Source organism: Enhydra lutris, unplaced genomic scaffold (assembly GCF_002288905.1).
Source record: "Enhydra lutris kenyoni isolate GAN:26980312 unplaced genomic scaffold, ASM228890v2 scaffoldscaffold24, whole genome shotgun sequence".
Lineage (NCBI taxonomy): Eukaryota > Metazoa > Chordata > Mammalia > Carnivora > Mustelidae > Enhydra > Enhydra lutris.
Window position 1 is genome coordinate 2,417,336 of NW_019154108.1, and position 24,017 is coordinate 2,441,352.

Below are 24,017 nucleotides of genomic sequence, written 5' to 3' on the forward strand. Positions count from 1 at the left end.
TGCCAGCCTTCCCACCTGGCTTTCCAGATTCCCTTGCCCCCCTCCCCCTGCTGTCTAGTGAATTGTGCTTTATTTCTCCTCCCTTCTCGGTTATTCTGAGCAATTCAGAAGGTGAGTTTTTATGAGGCTGCAGAAAGAGCAGTTTGATGAGTCAAGCAAACATGGACTTGGGAAATTCTAATTCAAGACAGTCTTGCGTTCAGATAGGGCATGCGGGAGGAAAGTCACAGCGGAGTAAGGAAGGGCTGTGGGTGTGGCGGTGGCATCTGTGTGTGGGTCTTTGTGTCTGCGTGGACTTGAGGACGCCGGCACATGTGCTGTCTGCCGCGGAAGGCATCTGTGGCTGCCGTGGTTCTGGCTACCACTGGGCGTTTTCATTGTCTGCCTGTCCATGTGTTCCCAGGGCACATGTGGCTTCTGAGTGGGTGTGCCAGTTGCGTCTGTGTACGGATTTCTCTGTGTGTGTGTGGGAGTGTGAAAGGAAGAACTTACTTCTAAATGGCTTTTCCAGATTTCCATCCGAGGCCCAAGACTCAAGAGGGCAATGATGTCAGAAGTGTAAAAGAAATTTACTATTGATGCCTTAACTAGGAGGCATACAAGGGCCAGAAAATCGAGTCAACAATGTATTATATCCCCTTTCTTTTTCTCTTTCCAGTCGTCAGAGAGTCTTCCCCATCTCCACTTCATCCCTTCTCTGTCCTGGTGAATTATTGTTCATTCTGCCTGAGCATCATCAAATGGAATGATTATTTTGTGTTTCTTCTTAAAAAGGAGGGGAGGGCAGTGAGGTCTGGAGAAGACTGGCGGGAGGAATGTCTAGACAGAGGGCACAGGAAACCAACGTCTCCCCGGCCATGTTGAATCATCACATGAGCTGCATGCCAGGCACTGTGTTATAACACAGTCACACCCCTTCCTCAATGTCCCCGAGTGACAGGCGGACTCTCGAGAAGGACATACAAGGTAAAGTAACAGTTGGGATTATGATAAAACATGAAACAAACCAATCAATGGGAATAGCTGTGTGAATTGTGGGATGTAAGTTCTATTTGTGCCGTATCAAAGGAAAACTTGCAAAATTTTTGACTCAGATGAAAAATTTAGAAAAAAAATAAAGGGGAAAAAAATCTATGAAAACCATCTAATGCAAAGCTCCTATTAATACTCGAATCAGACTTTACCCACTAATCTCTGCTTTGGCTGGTGACTCTTACATCTAAAAATGAAAATTTCTTATTTTTACACTTCCATGAATTTTGGATAGCTAGAGGAGGTTCATTTGAGGGAGAGACAGGACAGAAGAAAAAGGCAGAGGGGAGGAGGGATTCTATATGCCTGGGAGAGACTGATAGATTTTTATTTTTCTGTTGAATGACAATAGTACAATCAAGACACCAATGAGATGCTTCCTCCTAAGCTGGGACTAGGGAATAAGGTTTGCCATCTATAGGAGTAAGTCTGGAGACTGTCTGGAAATATGTTCCTGAAGTGTCTGGGAACACAGAAAACCCCAGTTAAGGTCACCTGGGTGTAATTTCAAGCAGGCAGTTCTAGAATGTGATTTTAATTTAGTAATTGGAACCCAATTGTGTTGTACTCTCTCTGGTGAAAGAGTTGAGTGCACAGAAGACAGTCGAGCCTGGACAAATGGGAAAGGGCACTGCTGCTGGGCAGGCTGGAGATGGGGAACTGGGAGACACAGACACGACCCGTGCAGGTGCCGTGGGGCAGTGATCCTTCCCCTCTAGCCCCGCATCTAGCAGGCAGACGAAATGTACATATTCCGGATTGCTTTATTCTCTGCTGGCCGAGTCACATTTTTGTTATGAATTATTCTGTTAATGAGAGGGTGGTACTACTGTGGAGGGGGGAGGAGCATCATTCGAAACCCTGGAAGGAGGATCTCCCAAGATGAGTGGAGGAAGAGGCAGTCGATTGATTGGTAATCTTCAATCCACCAGGAGTGTGAGAAGTCTGAGACAGGCTTCCCGGGCTCATGGCGATGCAAAGACGCTGACAAGCCCCTTCTAGCACTGGGTCATGGTGAGGCCTATCAGTGGACAGGACGCTGGCTCTCCTCTGGCAATCACTGTGCTGCTAACTAGACTGAATGCTTAATACCGCTGGGTTATTTAGAAACAACACATACAGAATGGGATAAAGGTTACCAGTAAATGAGTACTTCCAATCTGTCTTCTTCCCTGGTGCTGAAAAGGACAAGTTTGGCTTACTTCAGGCTCTCTTCCCCCTCGCCCCCCTCTGAAGCCATAGTCCTGATTTGCTTGAATCCCTTTTTAAGTTTTGTGATACAAGATGGGGAGGAAAAGGTGGGTGTGGAGGGGTAAGAAGGTGAGTGTGTAAAGGAGACTCGTCATGGTATGTGTGAGGAGTGCATTGGGGAGAGAAATAAGGAGTCTTGAAGGAAAATGTATCAACTTCCTGGGGTTTGAGGAAACAAAAGTTAAATACTTGTTATTCCAAAATTATTTGGGTTGGGTGGAATGGAATACATTCTTTTAAGCTCAACACCTGTTTGGATCAAAACAACGGAGGCTTTAGGAAGATTCAACCTAAATTCTGTTGCTTATTAGTCTAAATTATTTTCCTAGAGGTTTGATCATTGATATTTTGATTCACAAGCCCAGGGAACCCACCGTCTACTCTTGTACAAGATGCCATGTGTTGGGGCGCCTGGGTGGCTCAGTAGGTTGGGCAGCCGCCTTCGGCTCAGGTCATGATCCTGGAGTCCTGGGATCGAGCTCCGCATCGGGCTCCCAGTTCCACAGGGTGTCTGCTTCTCCCTCTGACCTTCTCCTCTCTCATGCTCTCTCTCACTCTTTCTCTCTCTCTCTCTTTCTCAAATAAATAGATAAAATCTTTTAAAAAAATGCCACATGTTAGACAAGGTTGTGCCCTGACACTCCAGGCTATGTGTCCAGCAGCTGACTGGTCATTTTCATCTGGATTTCCCTCCAGCATCTCCCACCCAAATAAGCTCATCATTTTCAAGCTTGGTTCTCCTGCTGTGTTTCTTCTTTTAGTGGATGGTACTATTTTGTGCTCAGGTTTCTAAACCAAACCCAAGAGTCTATCTTGACTCTTCCTTCTCTGGTATCAACCTCCCAACTTGTCTTTTTTAATTCATAACTATTTCCAAAATTTGCGTACTCCTTTCCATCCCACTGCCATGACTTTGGGTCAGACCACCGTTATTTCTCACCTGGATGAATGAAATAGTTTCCCAACTGGTTTTTCTGTCTCTAGCCCTACCCTGACCTAGACCTCTAGATGAAAATCGTGCCCCTGTTCAGCTGTGTTCCTCTTTGCACTCTGCTTTTCCTACATAGTTCTCTTCAAATATTGGTTTGAAGATTCTTTCCCTCTGTCCCTCTTCCCACTTGCTCTTTTTCTCTCTCAAAAATAAAATAAATCTAAAAAAAATAAAAAGCTAAACTCATAAAAATAGAATAGTGGTTGCCAAGGGCTAAGGGGTGGGAGAAATAGGGAGATATTTATCAAAAGGTAGAAACTCCCAGCTACGGGGTGCCTGGGTGGCTCAGTGGGTTAAAGCCTCTGCCCTCGGCTCAGGTCATGATCCCGGGGTCCTGGGACCGAGCCCCACATCAGGCTCTAGGCTCAGCAGGGAGCCTGCTTCCCTTCCTCTCTCTGCCTGCCTCTCTGCCTGCTTGTGATCTCTGTCTGTCAAGTAAATAAATAAAATCTTTGAAAAAAAAAGAAACTCCCAGCTACAAGATGAATAAGTCCTGGGGGTCTAAAATACAGCATGGTGACTATTATTAACATTAATGCATGATATACTTTGAAAGTTTTTAAGAGAATTCTTAAATGTTATCAACACACACACACATAGTAGTGAGGTAAGGGGTTGGGGGTGTTAACTAACTTTACTATAGTAATCAATTTGCAATATCTCTGTATCAAATCAGGAAAAAAGTAAATAAATTCTAGGCCCAAAGAAATTAATCCTTAAATTTGAAGATATTGTTCTGTAGCATGTGGTTTTACCTACAAGATGTCTGCTTTTCTCCCTGGAGGCTCCCCCCACCCCGCGACTCCCACCCAGGTTTCTTAGATACAACTGAGGTACAACATTGTGTAAATTGAAGGTGTACATAGCATTAATTTGATACATGTGTACCTTGCAAAATGATCGGCACCACAGCGTTAGCTAAGAAAACCTCCAGGGTGCAAATTCCCTGGGTGCTTTTATGGTCTGCTTCTTTAATTTTTTAATGTTTTCAACAATTTTCCCAAGTGTGCTTCTTTTCTCATTTATATTACTAGGCATTTGGTGGAACCATCCATTTTGAATTTGCCTTTCAGTTTGGAAAATTATTCTTGTTTTGCTTTTCTGATTATTTCTCTTCTCTCTCTACTCTCTTCTCTCAAAACTCATAATAGCTGGAGGTTCGATCTTCTGGATTCATCTCCTAAGTCTCTTATCTTTTCCTGTGTTTCCCATTTCTTTTCCTTTTTACTCCAGGAGTAAAGGATCTTCCAGGAAGCAAACTAGAGCATATCTTTCTATCCTTCTGTTGAAGTTTTATTCTGGAAATTTGATTTCTCACTCAACTTGATCCTCTCTCACACCGTATGTCAATGAAACTAGAGGCCCTGTTACAACCCCGGACTCGTTTCCAAATTGCTTCTGCTGTGCATTTTCTACTTGGCTCCCTCCGGCTCTCCTGGCTTTCTCTCCAATGTACAGTCCTGTTTTTCACCTTCGCTTTTGGCACAAGAAGTTTCTGAACAATATTGTGTAAGCTGCTACGAGACCTCTCTAGACCTCACAGGGGCTTGGCACCGTGTGAACTTCATAGCCGCGATCGGGCCTGTTTGCCGGGGGCTGACCCCAGCGCGGAAGACTCCCCTGTGTTATCAGAGCTCCGCTTCTGTGTTAAAGGGACTCCGCTTCTGTGTTAAAGGGACTCCTTCTGTCGGTGAAGAACCCTTTTGGAATCAAATCACCTCTCTTAACTTTTATTTTGCCATCGATACAAAATTTCTTGAATCACGTTTTGGTGAAATGATTGGGTACTTCTATTATGGGAGGAGCAAACGATAAGAAAAAGGAACAGAAAATTTCATGGCGGCTTTCTTCCTGCCCGGGTACCCATGTGCGGCCTACAGAGCAGGCACTGTTCACAACGCACTGACCTCTGCCGGAGCTACTGTCTCTGAGCACAAGGCTGGGGCTTATTTTGATTTCAGGCCAGATCCAAGCAGTTATAATGAAATCGATGCTATTCGCTGCTTTGAGGGGAAGGGGCTGCATTTTGCATTTGAGGCATATTTTGTAGATGTGAAAACAGATTCAGGGAAGTCCAGCCAGAGGTTATGCATCTAGTAAATGTCATAGTTCTGTGCATTCCTGCCTCTCTCCCTCTCCGTATACTCCACGCTGCCCGAATTAACCTCCTTTCCCTTTGCCATCTCACAGCGTTAGCATTAGAGCTGGTGGGGAAGAGCCTGAGACCCACTGTCAGCCCCTACGGACTCGAATCCCTGCTCCCTCACTTGGTGACCTCAGTTCACTCGGTGACTTGCTCTGTCACTGTGACCTTAGAAAGGAGACTGTGCCCATCAAGAACCACTCTCCACCCTCCCCAGTAGTCTGACCTCTGTGGACTGATCCGCAGGACCCTTGCTCTGGGGCTTCTGGCTGGTTTTAGCTGCACTGAAGCATGGGAAGAGAATGAGGGTGCAGGACCTGTTCCCTCTTCCTTGGATTTCCATCAGGCTGGCTGCGTCCCTCTGCAAAAGGGGCTTCTGACTGTTCGTCCTCCCCACCTGCTCTCCTTCTGGCTTCTGGTGATCATTCCCTCCTGCCCCCGGCTTAGGGATGGCCATGGCCCCAACATTACCCATGTCAGGTGCTGTGTTATCCCTTACGGATTCCTTACACCCAGACTATACTTTGTCAGATAGTGCTTTTACTAAAACCTCCTCCAACTAACCTATTTTTGAGCACTCCTTCTGTTTCCTGCCAGGACCCATAAATATATCTGAGACTCAATTTATTTTCATGCAAAATCAGTATAAGAATATTATTTGCCTCATAGACTTGCTGTGAGGATTAACTGAGAAATTAGACCTAAGACCTTATACCTCACATGCAGAAGGCACTTGATAAGTTTTAGCTATTACTATTAGTTGTAGCAATATCATCCATTTTTGAATAAGGTTAAAATTCACCTTTCGTTGATTATACTTCCATGTTCTGTTTTTCTAATATTTATATATGTTTGTTTTTTCCCTACATTACCCTATTGTAGGAAATGTTTCTTTCTCACTTTCCTTTCTCTTGTAGCTCATGTTTTGCCCCATAAGTTAGTTTCTTAAAAGATAACTGGTAGGTAACAGTAGGAGATCATTTATGAAATAAACAGGCTGAAAGAGATTACGGTTATAAATACAGGTAAGAGTTCCTATTGCTAATGCAACAGTCATGGCCAAAAAAAAAAAAAAAAAGAAAATAAGTGTCTACGGAGGGCAGGTGCTCGGAAGCCTGCCTACAGGTACCAGCTCATAGCTTAGTGAATGAACTCATGCGTTCTCTGTACATGGAGATAAGAACAGAAAATCTCCTTACAGACGGAAGAAATCCAAACCTGCTTAGGACGGTGACGTTCGGGCAGGCGTTAGCAGGACGAACTGGTTTTCACTTTCCTCAGCTTTTGGTTTATGATGGGTCTTGACAGAAAGAGAACACAGCAGAGACGGTGCTCAGCAGAGGGCTTGGTCACGAGGACCGAAGACCATCAAGTTTTAGTCTTTGTTCATCTAAATGCAGGGCATTGCTTCGTACAAGCAAGAGCTGAAAAAACATCTCGGGAACAGATGTAAGAAAGCCTTCTTTCCTTCTGAGCAAAAAATGTGGTTACTGCAGGCCGCCGCTATCAGAAGCAGAGGACACCATGCTGGCTAACGGAAACCAGATGCTCTGGTAGAGGAAGCTGTGGATAAATACGAATTATTTTCAGCTGAATGACCTTCAATTATCTCCCTTCATGGTGAGCCATGGTTTTCCTGCCATAATCTTCCTTTGGGTACCTAGAGAAGAGAACAACAAAGGGGCTCCATTGTGGAGTGATTTATGGAGGACACATACAAGGGTCATCTGTGGCGTGTGAGAAAGGGAGGGAGGAAGACCCAGAGTGAGAATAAGACTGTGTGAGAGAGATGGAGAATTCATTCAAGATCAAAAATAAAAACACAAGAAATACCGTTTTGTGGGTAGAGTCCTGGCTAAGAACCAGGAGTCCCAGTTCCTGACTCATTGAAACATAGGGGACCCATTCAGAATATATTTATTATTATATATTAGCCTCACTTTGCTACGATTCCCCCACCATGGCAAAATGGGGTAAGTCTTTGTAGATTTCCTAATTCCAGGGGTGCTGTAAGAGGGATGGTAAGATGATCCATTTTTCTTCACACCAGCTCTAATATCCTAGTGTTCTCTCTCTTATCTCCCGGGCTGTCCTCAGCCTGTGGTTAAACATCTCAAAGGTGCCAAGACTACATAATCATTTCACTTCTCCCCAACTGGAACTGGTTCTTAACCAACTTCCCTTTACCAAACCACTTTTTTTCATCTTAATGACCTTATTTTGATAACTATTATGTGTCTTTTTAAAGAAAGGGAGGGTAGTGTGTTGGTAGTAATTTTTTCATAGTAAGAAAGCTGTTTATTGAAAATATAAACTTTTAGGGGAGATTCACTTGTGAGACTCATTCCTTCTCTTTCATTGGGTTTTGCTAAATTTTTCTCAAAATCCTACATATCTTCTCGAACTCAAACTTCTCATTGACAAAGTTAAATTCACCTTGTTTCTTTTTTCTTGGCTCTCCTCAATTCTGTCTCCCTGTCTCTTTCCTTCCACTAAAATCCAATTTCTCTTTTTTGAATCTATTTCTGATAACAGACCCACAGTTTTTTCTAGAAATTGGGTTTAGTAGAGGCTCCTCCTTTCCCGTATTAAGTTTACTGATTCTGGTACAATAACCAACAAGAAATCAGATATTTATTTTTAGGTCCTTGATTGAGGCCTAAAACTGAGAGGAGCTCTGGGATGAATAACAAAGACCAGATCCCAAACAAAGACTTTTACCTTCTCAACAAATATCTATCAATGTTCTCCTCTGACTCCTAGACAATAATTTTTCCCCTGTGGATATTTCCCGAAAATACATAAACATGTGATTATTTCTTCCATCTTAAAAACTACTCCCTCAAACAAAAACAGAAACAGAAACAAAACCACCCAAACAGAAATAACTGTACTCGTTTCCCAGGGCCGCCATAGCAAAATGCCGCAGACTGGGTGGTTTAAACAACAGAACTTTATTTTCTCACAATTCTGGAGTCTAGAAGTCTGAGATCAAGGAGTTGACAAGTTTGGTTTCTCCTGAGGTCTGTCTTCTTGGCTTGCAGATGGCTTCCTGCTCACTGTGGTCCTTCCATATGTCACATCCCTAGTGTCTCCGTGTGTCCTAATCTCTTCATCTTATAAGGACACTGGTCATGTCAGATTAGGGCACATCCTAATAGCCTAATTTTAACTTAATTATGTCTTTAAGGCCCTTATCTCCAAGTATACTCATTTTCTGAGATACCAGGTTTAGGGCTTCAATATAAATTTGGGGTAAAACAAAATTCGGACTATAACCCAAACTAACAATAAGAAACACTAAAGACCCTCTTTTTACCCCACTTCCCTCTCTTACTACCACCTCATTATCCATTCTGCTTTAGAGAAAACCTTCTTTTTTAATTTTTAAATTTATTTTTAATAGATTTTATTTATTTGACAGACAGAGATCACAAGTAGGCAGAGAGGCAGGCAGAGAGAGAGGGGGAAGCAGGCTCCCCACTGAGCAGAGAGCCCAATGTGGGGCTTGATGCGGGGCTCGATCCCAGGACCCCGGGACCACGACCCGAGCTGAAGGCAGAGGCTTTAACCCACTGAGCCACCAGGCGCCCCTAGAGAAAACCTTCTTGAAAGAGTTACATGTGTTTGCGTGTCCTGCTTTCTCCTCCCATTCTCTCTTAACCCCATGCCACTCAGCTTTTTCCTTTCACCAGCCCACCAAAGCCATTGCAGTCAGGGTCCCTAACAACCTGGTGAGAACCCAGTGGCCACTCTCAGTGCTCATTTTACCTGAGAAGGCAGCAAACTCTGACACAGTCGATTGACCCTCTTCGTTGATGCTCTACTCATTGGCTTCCAGAACACCACACTCTCTGTTTTCCTCCTGTCTTCCTGATTATGCTGTCTCAGTCTCTTCTCCTGGTTCCTCTTCTTCCAGAACTTTTAGTTTGTAACAACACAGTCTCCTCTCTATCAACATTCATTCCCTTGGTGAACTTATCCAGTTTCATACTTTTTAAAAAATATTTTATTTATTTATTTGACTCAGAGAGAGATCACAAGTAGGCAGAGAGGCAGGCAGAGAGAGATGAGGAAGCAGGCTCCCTGCTGAGCAGAGAGCCCAACACGGGGCTCGATCCCAGGACCCTGAGATCATGACCTGAGCTGAAGGCAGAGGCTTAACCCACTGAGCCACCCAGGCACATTTCATACTTTTCACATAGTTTCATACTTTTAAACACCATCAATATACTAGACTCCCAAATTTATATCTCTAGCCTTCACTACTGAATTTCAGCTGCCTGTGTATCATTTCCATATGTACATAATACATACAAAATTGAATTCCTGATAATTCGTCCCAAACCTGCCCCATCTGTTATCTTTTCACCTCAAATTTTGGCAGTTCTTTCTTGTTGTTTAGATCAACACTATTGAGAAATTCTTGACTCATCTCATTCCATGTTTTACTCACCATGAGATCCTATTGGCTCCACTATCAAAATGTATTTAGAATCAAATCACTTCTCACTACTTCTATTACCACGAGTCTGTGCCAAGACATGATCTTTCTTTACTTGGATTACTGTAATTGCCCCCCAGAATGGTCTCCCTGAGGCCACGTTTCACTCCCTAATGTCTATTCTCAGTAAGGCAGCCAGAGGGATGCTCTGGAAATGCAAGTCTGATCGCATTGGTCCTAGAGCTAGACTCCTCCAGTGGCTGCACACGTCGTTCATTGGAAAGACCAGCCTTTGCAGTGGCCCCAAAGCCCTTCGTGATCTGCCCTCTTTTCCGTCTTTAATGTCATCTTCCAGTATTCCTTCCTCACTGCTATTCCCGTCATGCTGGTCTCACTGTTTCTAGCACATAGCACACACATTCCTGCCTCAAGGCCCCTGAGCTAGTGGTTTCACCTGGAGTGTTCTTCTCCCAGATACCCACACGGAGAACTCATTCTTCTCACTCAAGCCTTTGCTCAAGTTACACCTTTTCAGCAGGGCCTGCCCAACCACCTTTTTAAAATTGTAAATTTCCTCAAGCTCTTCTCCACTCTCTGACTCTATTCTATTTTTTAATCTACTTAATCTTTTCATAAACTTATCGCCTTCTAATGTACTATATAATTTGCTCAATTATTATGTTTAATATTTCCATCTATCATAATGTCAACTCCAGAAGTGTAGAATTTTTTTTTTTAATCTGTTTACAGAGCTATCCCAAGCACTTAGTCTAGGTCCTGGCAAATAGTAGTTATTTGATAAGCACATGCTAAATGAAGAAATGAGTGACTTGAGGAAAAGGGTCTCAGAAGAGGAGATCCTTTCAGCAGAGTTCCTTCTAATACTACGTTCTGTGTAAATAACTTGGTGGATCAAGAAAGACCCTCATGGGGCCTTTAAGACCTAGAAAGACCATCATGAAGACAGAGCTTTCTAGTAAGGTTGGAATCACCTGAGCCGCAAGCCAATGTGTCTGAAGTCTCCCCTCAGAGTAACTCTCAGCAGAAGGGACCCCAGTCCTGACGTCTGCCTCACATTCTCTGACACCTTCCTTTACTCACACATCTTCCATCTGTCATGAGACCCTATATGTGACTCAGCCACAAAAGTCTTTGGTCATCTTGATCTGGCTACGGTCTTCCATGTGTCATTCATTCCCCGCCTCAGTTCCAACCATACTGACGTCTCATTCAGGTCTTTGTTGACTTATTTTGCCACACTGATTAAAACAGGCCGTGATGTCTGCCACATTTAATAACACTACATTCCGGCAGTCACTTCCTTCTTGAAAATAGTTATTTAGTTCTATGCTGTTTAAAACAACATGCAGATTTATCTCCCAACCCCAATCTCCTTTACCTTACTCTTGCGTTGTTTTTAGATTCAACTTCTGAAAATAAAGCTCTGATCTCACGAGACCTTAATTAGCTCCCCAAAACTGTCGAATAAATTCCAAACCTTCACTTAGGATTCAGGGTTATCTATAATCGACCCACAGTGCAGCCATCAGCCTCATTTCTCGCTGCGTCTCTACGTGCACCTTAGACTTCAGGCAGAACGGACCACTTAGTCCTCACTAAACAGATCTAGGAGCTCTCTTGCGTCCCTGCATTTTCCTACTGGTAATTCCACTTAGGATGTTCATTATTCCTTTTCTGCCTCTTGAATTCCTTCTATCTCAGGCTAAGTGTAAACATCATCCCCTTTATAAGATTATAAAATGACTCTGACGCATCCTTCCATGAGGAGATATTTCCTTTCACCAAACTCCAAGCACACTTTACCCGAGTCTGTCGTCCTCTACGACCACTTCTGCCGTCGCATTTATACAGGCAGCTGCCCTTGCTTTCTCTCTGCCCCGCCACCTCTACATCATGAGTCCTCCCTCACCGGCCTGCATTTTATTTGCTCGGTGTCCTCCGCAGTCCTTAGCTCCATGCCTGGCCCCTCAGACATGCACACTGATGAGTCCGTTGAGTAGATGTTGAACAAGTTTCTGATTTTCTCTCTCGGGCTGTATAACGCCACGCGGACTCCTTACATCCCTTCACTCCGGCAACTCCCTGCTCTCTGCTGTCTGCTTTATTCCCTTCTCTGGTACATGTTGGCTCCGACTTCACATTAGATCTCATGCTTTAAGGTATTCAATAAAAAAATGTATGCAAATTGGTGAAGGCTTTAAATGATTATTTCTTCATGTGTACACTCACTAAATCAGTTCGTGTATTTTTTAATTCAGAAATACATATTCTGTCCATAGTCCTTACCTCTTTGTCTTGTGTGTTATACAGTTTCAAAGCACATTCACATTTATTTTCTCATGCAACTGTGAAGGCCTAAATAGAAGTTTTTAAAGAATAAAGTGTGTTTTGATATTTTTGGAGATCGGAAGTACTAAAAACCAAACATTACGGATGCTGTGTTACGGTCCTATCTTCAAATATCCTCTCCTGGTGTGAGAACACGTGTCCAGGTTTGACTTCAGATACAATGGTTGGTATGGTAAACATTGCCTATGATTTGATCCTTTCTTGTTCTTAGGCACTTGGGATCCTGAGTGAGAGGAGGAGAGGTTTTACATCACAAGAAAGAGTGAGACAGAACAGTAATTGACTTTACTGACATAAGGTCATTTTGGTAGCATCGTCTTTCCATGTGAAGAAAAGTAAAAACAGAATTGACAAACCCACTAACATTTATTGAGGACCTCCTCTATATTGGACATGAGCTAGATGAGAAAGACCTTGAGGGAAAGCACAGAGACTGATTCATCTTCATGATCACTTTCTGCAGTACAGTGTGGTCAAGTTTAATTTGCTCATTAAGAAATGTGTGATCGCTTTGCTATGTGCCAGGCAGATTGCTAGACACTGAGTAAATGATGATGCATAGGTCTGGTATCTGATTTCAAGGAACTTACGATAAAGAAGGGGAAACAGAAAAAAAAAAAAAAACAGAAAAAAACCCGCTACAATATAGTATGACAGGTTCTGTGCCAGGCATTTCTTCAGGATGTAATAGAAGCACCTAGAATGCTTAGCCCCAGGATCATTGTCCTTTGGAAGCTTTTCCTAGGTCTTAAAAAGCATTGGTAGGAACTCAGTTGTGATGTTCAACAAAGGAATTACTACGAAAATTTAATCACAGTACAAGGCCAAATGTAGTAAAATGGCCAGTGAATGGGAGAAGCAGTGAGTGCCGCAGGGGTTTGTAGGGAGATTAATTTGGGGTGGGTGGTTTATGGGGGCTGGGACTGAATGTCCAAACCCATCCTGACTGATGATCCTCCCAAATTTTATTGAGATTAAATTCTTGGTTTGATGTCCTATAAGAACAGAGTCATAGGTTAGCTTATGCTGAAGAACTTTCTCACTTTAGAGTTAAGGCTTGGAGAACTGCTTGGATTAATTTTGGGCTATGTGACATTCTGACCCTCTGAACAGAGATTATACTGACATCCTGCGCAGCTATGAACATTCCCTTGCTACTCTTTGTGGGACCTTAGAAAATAAATCCTAAGTGAGTGTGACAAGAAAGTCTGTAAAATGATCTGCCTATGTTTATTAAAAGGTAGTGAAGTCTCTCTGACCCAAAGATGAGTTCTTTACATCTGGGAAAGAGAGAGTTGGATCCTGCTCTGTTTCATCTATCATGAGCTTCTAGCCGTGGTCCAACAGTTGAATATTTATTACAAGCAGTGATGGAAGAGGCAAGAAGAGCCCAGTTTGATTTTCCAGATCTAAGCTGTGTTTTGAGCCTTCAAAAAATGCTTTGACTTCGACACTGAGCCAACTTGATTTGGAACTGTCACCACCAAGAGAGAAAATGTCTGGAATACTTGCAGTGTCATTTCTGGGTAGTCTGTCTTTTATGACTTGTTGTGCCTTATTAAAGAGAGACAAGTGAATCCTGTGTGGGACTGGGGACTCTATGAAACCATTAGTGCTGTCATAGCAGGCAGAAAGGAGACCACCAGGCAGAACAGAAGACCACCCAGCACAAAACATGAGCTCCCATTAGCAACGTCATCGAGATTCTGTGCTCGTGACATTTGCATTTCAGAATGTTGAGCCACCAAGCATGCTGTAGGATAATTACTGCTTTGTGATGATATTTAGCAACTCTCACAATGTGGACCACCAATTCTGGTTTGGGTTTATTCTTTTTATTAGCAACATCTGAGAATGTCTGTGGTAGAGACATTGGTAAATTTTGCCTGTCCTGTGGCCAAAGGAATGAAAGGAAGAACGACTTAGTTTGTTAATATGGAAGAGTTCAGCAACAAAAAGCCCATGACACATGTCTGAGAGGCTTCACTGAGGCTCTTTAATTTTTTTTTTTCCCCAAACAAAGCATACCAGAAGATTTACTACTGCTTCTTAAAGTACACTCGATGTGCAAATGGCCTTGTACTAATTTCAGAGTTTCGGTGGGATCTTTTATCCAACCAAGTTTTCTGGTCACTATTTTTATTTCAGACATACCCAGCTGTTTCTTGGTTTAAAAAAAAGAAACTGAAACAAAATACAACACTTTTTTTTTTTTTTTTTCTAGAGGAAGTCAATGTGATTGTTCAAGATAAGTTATTTCTTTGTCAAGGAAAATCAGTACAATTTCTCTTCTTTTCTCCCTTGCTGCCTGGATACTTCCTTACCTTTATTTAATTTTATCGTACCCCTCATATGGACTGCCTTTGTCAGATTTTAAAATCCGAATTTGCCAATACTGATCCCATCTGATTTGCTTATTTTCTGATGACAATTTTGTTCTTTAACTTTTTTTAATTGTTGCTACATTCTTCTTTTGTATTCTCCTCTACTAAGCTGACATTCTGTGGAAGGCTACTTATAGATTTCCCTAGATATTTACAATCCCTTACCCAACTCGATGTCATTCTCAGTTTTATGATTTTAAGCCTTTTAAATTCAGCTTCTTTCCAAGAAAGTTTCCATTTTCTTTGAGCATTTTGGATTCAAAGAAAATGGATAACTCATCCTTGAATCAATTACTCAGCATCTTAGCGTTTCTATTGGGACTTACTTAGCTTGAAGATCTTGCCATGAAATTGATTTGACATGTTATTGTCATTATTCATAAAATTGACCATCAGTGGAAGTAACGAAGAAGTACCTCAACGCTGTTACAGAGAGAGGTTAAATTTTACATTTAATGCATAAGTCTCTTGACTCAAACCCTTTGACAATAATCAGTCAAAATTGAGCTATCTTCCATTGAAATCAGTCTCTAGAGCAGTGTTAACAGTAGAGCTGGGAATTTTAACCATTGTAGTCTGTTGCTTGAAGAAGCAACACTGCTGTCTCTGGCAAGATTCTGATTCAATTAGCATTTATTCAGAGGGGATGCGTCTTTCCAACTTAGTCTTTCCAACTTAGCAAGAGTGGAGTATGTAGGCATCCTACACAATGCAGAGCTATAAATATTTGATGAACAAATGGCGGAACATTAACATAACTCGAGAAAGCTGTAGCCAAAAAAGGCGGGGGGGGGGGCAAGATTGTAAAAGACGTAGATCTTGAAGAAAATTGTCCCGAATCTCAGGGATTTGACAGCTCAGACTTCTGTTTCACCTCTGCATCTGCATAACTTGTTTCTGAGCTCACTGTACGTGCCATGGTTTCCAGTAACTTATCCCCAATTGAATTCTATCCTGGAATGTTGAGGTTTCCAAATACTAAATAATTTACCAGTTCTGGAATGAGCCTCCAGATTTCTCAGCAATCTACCCAAGTCTCTTCTGACCGTCATCTCACCAGTATTGTTATAAGAAATTCTGAGTTTCTCAAATTGGTAGAGAAACTCTTTGGGTTTACTTATGTGAGTTCGTCCTCCTTGTCACCCAGGACATTTCTCTACTTTCCCATGCCCTGCATCATTCTCTAATCCCTGGGGGCTGATCTATCCATTTCCTGTGCCCAAATATCTGTGATTGTGAAGACTCCCCCTAGGTTCTAGGAAGGTGGGCAGAGGTTGTTGTTGGTGCCCGGTGCACACAGTTTGCGTCTCAGGAGAAGAATCATAGACGACAATTAACTCCGCTTTGTCAAAAGCACTGGCACATCAACATGTCTCTTGGCTCCCCAAAGATTCGCCTTCTGCTTTGCTAACCGCGGGATACCGGCCAGCCCCATGCAACCACTGCCAGGCCCGTCCGGCTCACGGGCTGCTGCACTTGACTATCTGGAAATCATTCTTTAACTCACTTGGGAGGTTCTGGGGCCTCTTTATTTCCTCAGAAACAAGGCCCACCCAAATGATTCCAAGAGCACACTGCAGCACAGTCTCCACAGGCAGACAAGCTGTGGAAGTTGGAAATGTGCAGCCCCCGTCCTTCCCCATCCAGGGCGGTACATTCTTGTCCCAACCACAGAGGTTTACGGCCTCCCAAGACCTTTCTCAGGAGAGGCAACAGAACCCAGCATCAGGTTTAGTTAAGATGAATGATTAGGAAAATCTGTAGCTACCGGGAAGGAGTTTCCCAGTTGAGTATCAGCAGTGACCCCAGGAGGTGAGGGTTTGCCTTTTTTCCATCTGTTGTCAGGAATAACGGAAAGAAGGAGAGGGCCCTGGTTTGCCTCTCAAGTGCTCAGCGCCAATTCTCAGCACTGCCGACGGTGCACCGGCTAGAGGATGAGGCTTCCTCTCCATTTCCCTTCCTTGGTGGGCTGGCCACAAGGAGAAGGAAAATAGAAGGGAAATTGCCTCAATGTTGAGGTCCTTTCCAGGTCAGTGCACGAGCATTTCCTCTTCACCGGCGGTACTGCGCCAAGATGTCTATCTGCCGGATGCCGACGTGACGGTAAATTCCATCTTTCACACGGACTTCCCCTTCTGATCTCAGATCGAAATGGCCGTTCTTTATCAAACAGATATAATAAGCATATGAAAACATGATCGATAAAAAACAGAAATTGAGTGAAAATCAACTTACGCTCTATTGTTCTCTTTTTTCTCTTTCATTGCTTCCTTTCCAGTCTCTTAATCAGAAGCAAACTTCAGTAACAGACTTTCTGGTTTACATATCTAACGACATCGCTTTCTTGCTGTCCAGTCTCCAGTGGCTTGCCCCCATCTGCGGCAGGTAGTTCACGGTCTGCGGCGTGCTGCTGCACACGGGGGGCCCGAGCCTTGCCGAGTCATCCCAGCTCCCCAAATCGTTACGCACTTTCAAGTCCTGTCGCACAGGCCACCTTCCTGACTCGGATGCCTCCTTCCACAGGTCTGCTTCCGAGCTGCTACTTCAAAGTGCAGCTTGAACATCAACCCCACGCACGAGCCCTCCCCAACCCTCCTTTCCCCGCTGGCGGAGTCACGCCTGCTATCTTCGCATGGTGGAATCATGTATGTGCTTCTTTGTAACATGCCACAACATCGTTTTGTTGCTGTTATTTTTGCTGGTTGCATCCTTCCCTCGCACATCTTCTTCCCCAGGAGCCCGTGGGTTCCTTTGGAGCAGGAGTTCTACACGATTGTCACATCCACCCCAGGTGTCCTAAATGCCCGCCATCGTGGGCTCATTACACTGTTGCAGAATGAATAGAGGGAAATTGAAAAGATAAACAAGCAAACCGTATATGTATACATATGTGTGTGTACATATATGTAATCCATTTCATAAATTCGTATACCCTTAAAAAGGCTTTCTCCTCCTTTTTTGTATCCTGCAGAAATAGGAGGGTCCTTCTTCTTGCCCCCTTCTCCTTGTCCTTATATCTCAGCTTTATCTTCTTAGAGAAGAAGCATTACATTACACACATTACATCCATGGCTGCGTTCCTCTGTCAGAGCTCCAAAGACCTCAGGGACTGCCTACCCGCCCTCTCTCCTGGCTGCTGCTCTCATTGGGGTTCATGGTCCCTTTGGGCCTGGGGTAGAAGTCATGTCCCTCTAGGGCCAGTCCGTGGGTTACTCCAGCCTCCATCTCTGTAAATCTCTCTTCATTAAATGTCCTTGCCCCGTTGACCATGCTCCTGCCCACCCGCGCTGTGGCTGGTGCCGGGCCCAGATGACTGACTTACTGCTCACCAACCCTGTAATGTATAAACTAAGAATATTAATTTCTTCCTCTTACTCACATCTCGCTGATAACAATGGGAGTCAGGAGCTGACGTCTTGAACAGGCTCCGTGATCTGGGAGAAAGTGCCTGCCCTGAAGTCGAATTTGCGTCTTCAATCTCTGTTTCCTGTTCCACGTCTGTTTCCCATTCCGCCGGCAAACATTTACTGAGCACGGCTTTTTCCTCATTCTCATCTTCGATTTGAGATCTTATCTTTCCCCTTTTCGTGGGAAAATTCTTAGACCATAAGTCAGAGACCATCAGTTCCTGGCTGGGTAAAGTGCTGGGCCCTAGTTTCCTTATTTATGACATGGGAAGGGCGGCCTCCCCCTTGCACAAAGCTGTGGAGTGAATCAATAAAGCAATTTCGGGAGTAACTTATGACAGTCCTATTACTGCTCCTTGTATGGTTTCTGCTGTTTTCATGCTCTTAAACGGTCTGTCTCTTTCCTCCATAGTGCATCTTGCTTAACATTTTTTTTTCCTGCTTTTTAAGTTTCCTTCTCTTTCCGTAATTCTTTCCATGCCCCTCTTCTGCACGTGCCATGCTTTTCATGGATGTCTTCAAAATGCTTCTCGGGAAACATCTTAAAGGATGATTTTTTTCCCCCTTTGGAAAAAAACATGCAAATTCAGGGGAAATTTAAACACGTGCCTGGGATCAAACAGATATATAACTTACCTTTAAGAGAATTGTGATTTTTGAGAATAAAGTCCATAATGACCAGCAGGAATCTCCTAGGGTTCAGCTGGTCAAGGCCTGAGTATTCTCTGCTCCTCATGCTGCTCTTATAATTAATGATCTAATAACATGGCTCAAGTGTTGTCCTTTTCCTGTTTCTACTTATTCTTGGTTCTTCTTAATTTTATTTGCTTAATGATTTATTTGTTCAATTTTGAATGCCAGACATTCGCGTGGTGCTGTATTTCGATGAAAGGCATGGTTCTCCCTCCCAGGGAGGAAGCAGTCACGTGGGGATGGAAAGGAACATAACCAGAGGAGCATCTGGTAATTACAAGCCATATTAGGGAGAACACATGACTGGGTTTTGGTCTGATTTGTTCCCTGATGTATTCACAGCATCAAAAAGCAGTGCCTTGGACATAGTAGGTTCTCAATAAATATCTATTTAATTTATGACTGAATTTTGATTTTAAAAATGTTGAACAGGAGTTAGTCAGTTAGAGGGAATGGAGTGAAGGGTTGGGACAAGCAAAAGGAACAGCATACACATATTTACAATCTCTTTCTCAACTAGATATAATTCTCAGCTTTATGAGAATAGAATAGAAATAATAGGCTTCAATTATTAGAATAGAATAGGAATAGAAAGCATAATAACTATGGGAAACTGAAGTTTCTGTTTGGCAAAGGCTTAGAGTGGGGGATGGGTATGATGAGAGTTGATCCAATAAATCAAGGTAACCCTTAATAATGACCACCAATACTAGTACCTCCCACGGATCAGGACCCTTACATACATTATCCTAAAACCTTAAAACAAGACTATGAGAAAGATTATTCAGACTTCTTTGTTCATTTCAACCTGAGTTCCCCAAAACACAAACGGCGAGGTTATCTGGGAATCGCGGCCATACATTCTCCTGATGACAGACAAGACGACGAGCTCCCGGACTTGAATTCAGCTGCCTCTGGAAAGAAGCGTTCAGGTTTAGGAGTGTTCTTTCAGCTGCTTTCAGAGTCTCCTTCTTTGGGAATAAATTCGAGAAGGCCCTAGACAATAAATGATCTCGAGCTTTCAGTTGTGGTGCAGTGTTTCATGGAGCAGTTGGATGCCAAATTTCAGTAAAATGCGGAATAAGTAAACCAGGGGAAGTTGAACTGGAGCACAACTCTACTGAGAACAAAGACCCTGGGAAAACACTATGTTCTGCGGCTGCCCCATCAAAAGGTGTGAGTTTTGGAGTGGGCTAGGCCAAAACAGCAGAAATTATGGCTATTTTAAATTCTAAAAAGTTTCAAGTTAGTGGTTGGAAATTTACACTAGGGCTTAGCATTAAGAGGTTCCAAGAATGCTAGACTTTTTGTGTTGGAAAGGATCTGACAAATGCTATAGGCTAACTTCCTTGTTTTATAGCCGTGGAAGGTCAGAGACGGTCTGTATCTCCCAGCTGTGCATGGAGGGCCGCGTCCTCTCCGTGGCACGTGTATCTCCCGATAATTCTTAGGTGCTCCTTTTCTGCTATGAGACGGTCCCTTTAATAAGAGGGTACACAGAATGGTATCACTCTTGTTTAATGGGCTACTTGCAGTCAGTTGTCCATTTAAAAGACAATTAATTCATAGCTCCTCTAAGGATGTGGAAAAACTCCATGGAGGAAGAAGTAAACTCAGCACAATATTCTTCCATCTTGGCATTATTGCCATTTCTGTTATTTTTATTTAATAATTCATACAATTCTTTTCATCTAAGGAGCTCCAAATACTTTGCCCACATATGTGCCTTAATCGTTCTGCAACATGTAGCAAGTATTATTAATACAATATTAGTTTAAGAAACCAAAGGTCAGGTAGAGTGAGTTACGGGCTTACCTTGGGGTCCTGTAGGAATCACAACCAGAATTGAGTTCTGAAGAATTCTGACTAACATCCAAGGTCACCGTTACCCAGGACTTCTGCTTGGAGGATCTGTGTGCGATGGAAAAGCAGACTATAAGGGCCTCAGAGAGTGCTCGGAGAATCCCCGAAAAGCTCTGCAATCATCCCTCCGTAATTAAAGACTGAGCTTTTTTGCAAGAGAACGTCATGAAACGACTGCTGGGGTGCGTGTTACAGTGCTTTTCTCTGTCCTCACTGACAGGGAAGCTTTAACGGGACCAATGAACAAATAAGAACACCGGGGCTGATGGAAACTGATGTGGAGCGTCTGGTACAGTGACTAGCAGAGGGGGTGCTCGTTAAACGTTTATTGACGGAAAGAAGGAAGGGAAGGAGGGAGTCTGGGAATCAGGAAGGGCTTTTGAAACAGCTTTTGAAGCAGAAAACGGACCCAAAATCCAGGTGGCTTAGTATCCCAAAGAGAATATAGATGCAGTATTTGGGCCTCTTCAAAATATTCTATTTGCAGAATTTGTGACTAACCCTTGGAGTGAAGTTTTGAGTTTAATTTCAAGGAATATTTGAAAAACCTATTTTGTTGAGGTCTCTTGTCATATATTTGCATAACTGAAGTAACTTGGCCTTTTGACCAAAACTGTTGCATAAGAAATCATTTTGTATGTAAATGTAAAAAAAAAATGTGAAACAGAGCTGAGTGCAAACGCTTCATGAACAGAGTGTGTGGAGAAAGGAGACTCTTCTCAAAAGAGAAATCTCTGTTGGCAAATCCTTTTTCTTATAAAAATTATTGAACTTAAGGATAATGTGTTCTATAAACCTTCGGTAAAAGTATTCTGTAATTGTAAAACTCATAGCACATAATCTCTGAGGAACTAGGGTTTTGTTAAGATATTTTATTAATTTTTAAAGTTTAAAAACGTGTACTGGAGACAATGATAGATGATAGAAATATCTTTCTGTGTTGTGTGAGGAAGGGTCAGCGTTGTGGCAGGATGTTTTCTCAGAGAGAGGTTTTTTTTTTTTTTTAAGATTTTATTTATTCATTTAACAGAGAAAGAGACAGAGAGGTAGGGGGAGAGGCAGAGGGAGAGGGAGAAGGAGACTTCCTGCTGAGCCGGGAGCCAATGTGAGGTTGGAACCCGGGACCTGGAGATCATGACCTGAGCGGAAGGCAGATGCTTAACCATCTGAGCCACCCAGGTGCCCCCCAGAGTGAGTTTCTAGAGCACACCTCTAATCCAAAATTCTAGCACTACGGATTTGTTCCTCAAGAGGCCCAGTTTCATAATGAAATAAAAATGCAAACTCCTTCGGCTAAGTCTCTTCAAGGCCCTTTCCTGGCTGCCCTTTCTGTCTTTGGAAACTTCCCACCAGGAAACCTTGGTTTAATGCCTGTCTCTGAAGTACCTCTTCTGTCGTCTTGTCTGCCCTGAGTCCTCTCTGCCCGCTCCCCCACCTGCCTGCCCCCCACGCTGTGCCAATCTCCATCATTAAAACCAAAACATCCCATTTGTGATTCAAATTCTGGACACATGCCACCTTCTTTACAAAGAGTCCCCCCCGCCCCCCCGCAATCACATTTACTAGGCAATTCACTTCTTTTCTGGAGCCCCAAAGTAGTTCACAATCAGAGGAGCACCGGAGGGGAGAACATGCTATCATGTATCCTCCTTTGTGCATATTTTTCTTTCCTTCTTTTTTTTTTTTAATATTTTGTTATTTGAGAGAGAGAGAGAGCAGAGTGAAAGAGAGAGCATGAGCGGGAGAGGGGCAGAGGGAGGGAGAGAAACAAACTCCCCACCGAGCAGGGAGCCCAACTCACCCAGGGGCTCAATCCCAGGACCCTGAGATCATGACCGGAGCCAAAGGCAGATGCTGCACTGACTGAGGCGCCCAGGTGCCCCGTGCATACTTTTCTTATCTCTGTCACTGGAATATTAAGGCAAAAAACCGGACTTGTTTGTTCTTAAACTACCTCCAGTGCTTTACACAATGCTTAGTACACTTTAAGCCCTAGTGACTATTTGAAGACTCAGTAAGTCTGAAAAAGCCACTCTCAGGACATCACGAAACCTGATTACTTTCTTTCCTGCATAATGATGATTAAAATGAAAATAAGAGCAGCTGACTCTTCTGGAGGCTTGAGCTCGCTGGGCCGTGCTATGTGAGCACTCCGCGTCTACTCCTGCTGGACGGTGCGCTGACGTGGCTTCTGGCACCATTTTCATTTTACTGACGGGGGGGCTGAGGCGAAGAGGTGAGGGAATTTGCTCAAGTTACACAGAACGAAGGCCACGGGAGAGGATGGGGATTAAAAGCCACGCAGTGTGGCTCCGGGGCGCTCCCTCCTGATTTCTCCACAAACGTGTCACTGCTTCCAGCCTCGCCCTGGTGTCCCACGTCCATGCGGCCTCCTGGGGGCACCTTCTTTCCCAGCCCGTGGAACTATTCTCGTCTCCGGAGAAGACCGCACGTGTTGCCGTTCCCAGCAGTGAGTGAGACTTCGGCCATCCACAAAGAGAGCCACAGTGTCTGCCTGATAAAAGCCATGATTTTCCCGGCCGGCTCCGAGCTTGGCCCCGTCGAGAAAATGCAGGCAGACCCTTGGCAGTGGGGCTCTCCCGGACTCCGCAGCCTTGGGCTGTGTTAGTGTTGGCAGCGGGGGACGCTCTGCTTCCTCCCCATTCCACGAGCTGTCACACCAGCCTCTTTGATCCTCCCGGGGTCTTAAGTGTGTCCAAACCGTTTCTCCACGTTCTTGCTCTGTTTCAGATAATTGCCAGAGAAAACGCTGAGGTCGGTAATGACCAAGGTAGGGAAGCACTGCTCCCTGCACGGTGCACCGTTTATATACGGCGTCCTCAGAAGGGCTCCGGAGGGGAGGCAGTGCTTATTTTTATTGCCCCAACGCCACGAAAGAGAAAAAACGGGGACGGACAGAAACTGATACATCTGGAACAAGAGCCAGGCATGATTTACTCACATTTTTACCTGACCTGAAATTGCTTATTTAGAAAAAAGAAACATTATAAAGTCTCAGGAAAATGTCTTGAATCAGCGCCAGCATGATTTCACATTGGGACTCCATAAACTTTTTTAAGCAAAGAAACTGTCCAGGAAAATCAAATGAGCCAAAGGTAGTCTTGCCACCGAGACCATCTCCATAGCAACGGCTTCACAGAGAGCTGCCTTGGGTGGCGGGTGGCACAGGCTCGGGAAATCAGTCAGGGCTGGAGTGGATGGAAACCTGCTGGGTCACTTGAGGTTGTCCTTACCAGGGCACAGGGTGAGCGCTGGTTTGGGAAAGTAACGGACAAGAGACTTTCACCGAAACACTGCTTTATTGCCTCAAAAATTGTTTTGAGCTAACCATATACTACATCACTGAAACATACAACTACAGGAAGTTAGAAGAGGAAAAAAACCCAGTTGATTAAAGCCTTCCAGCCTGCCTTAATGG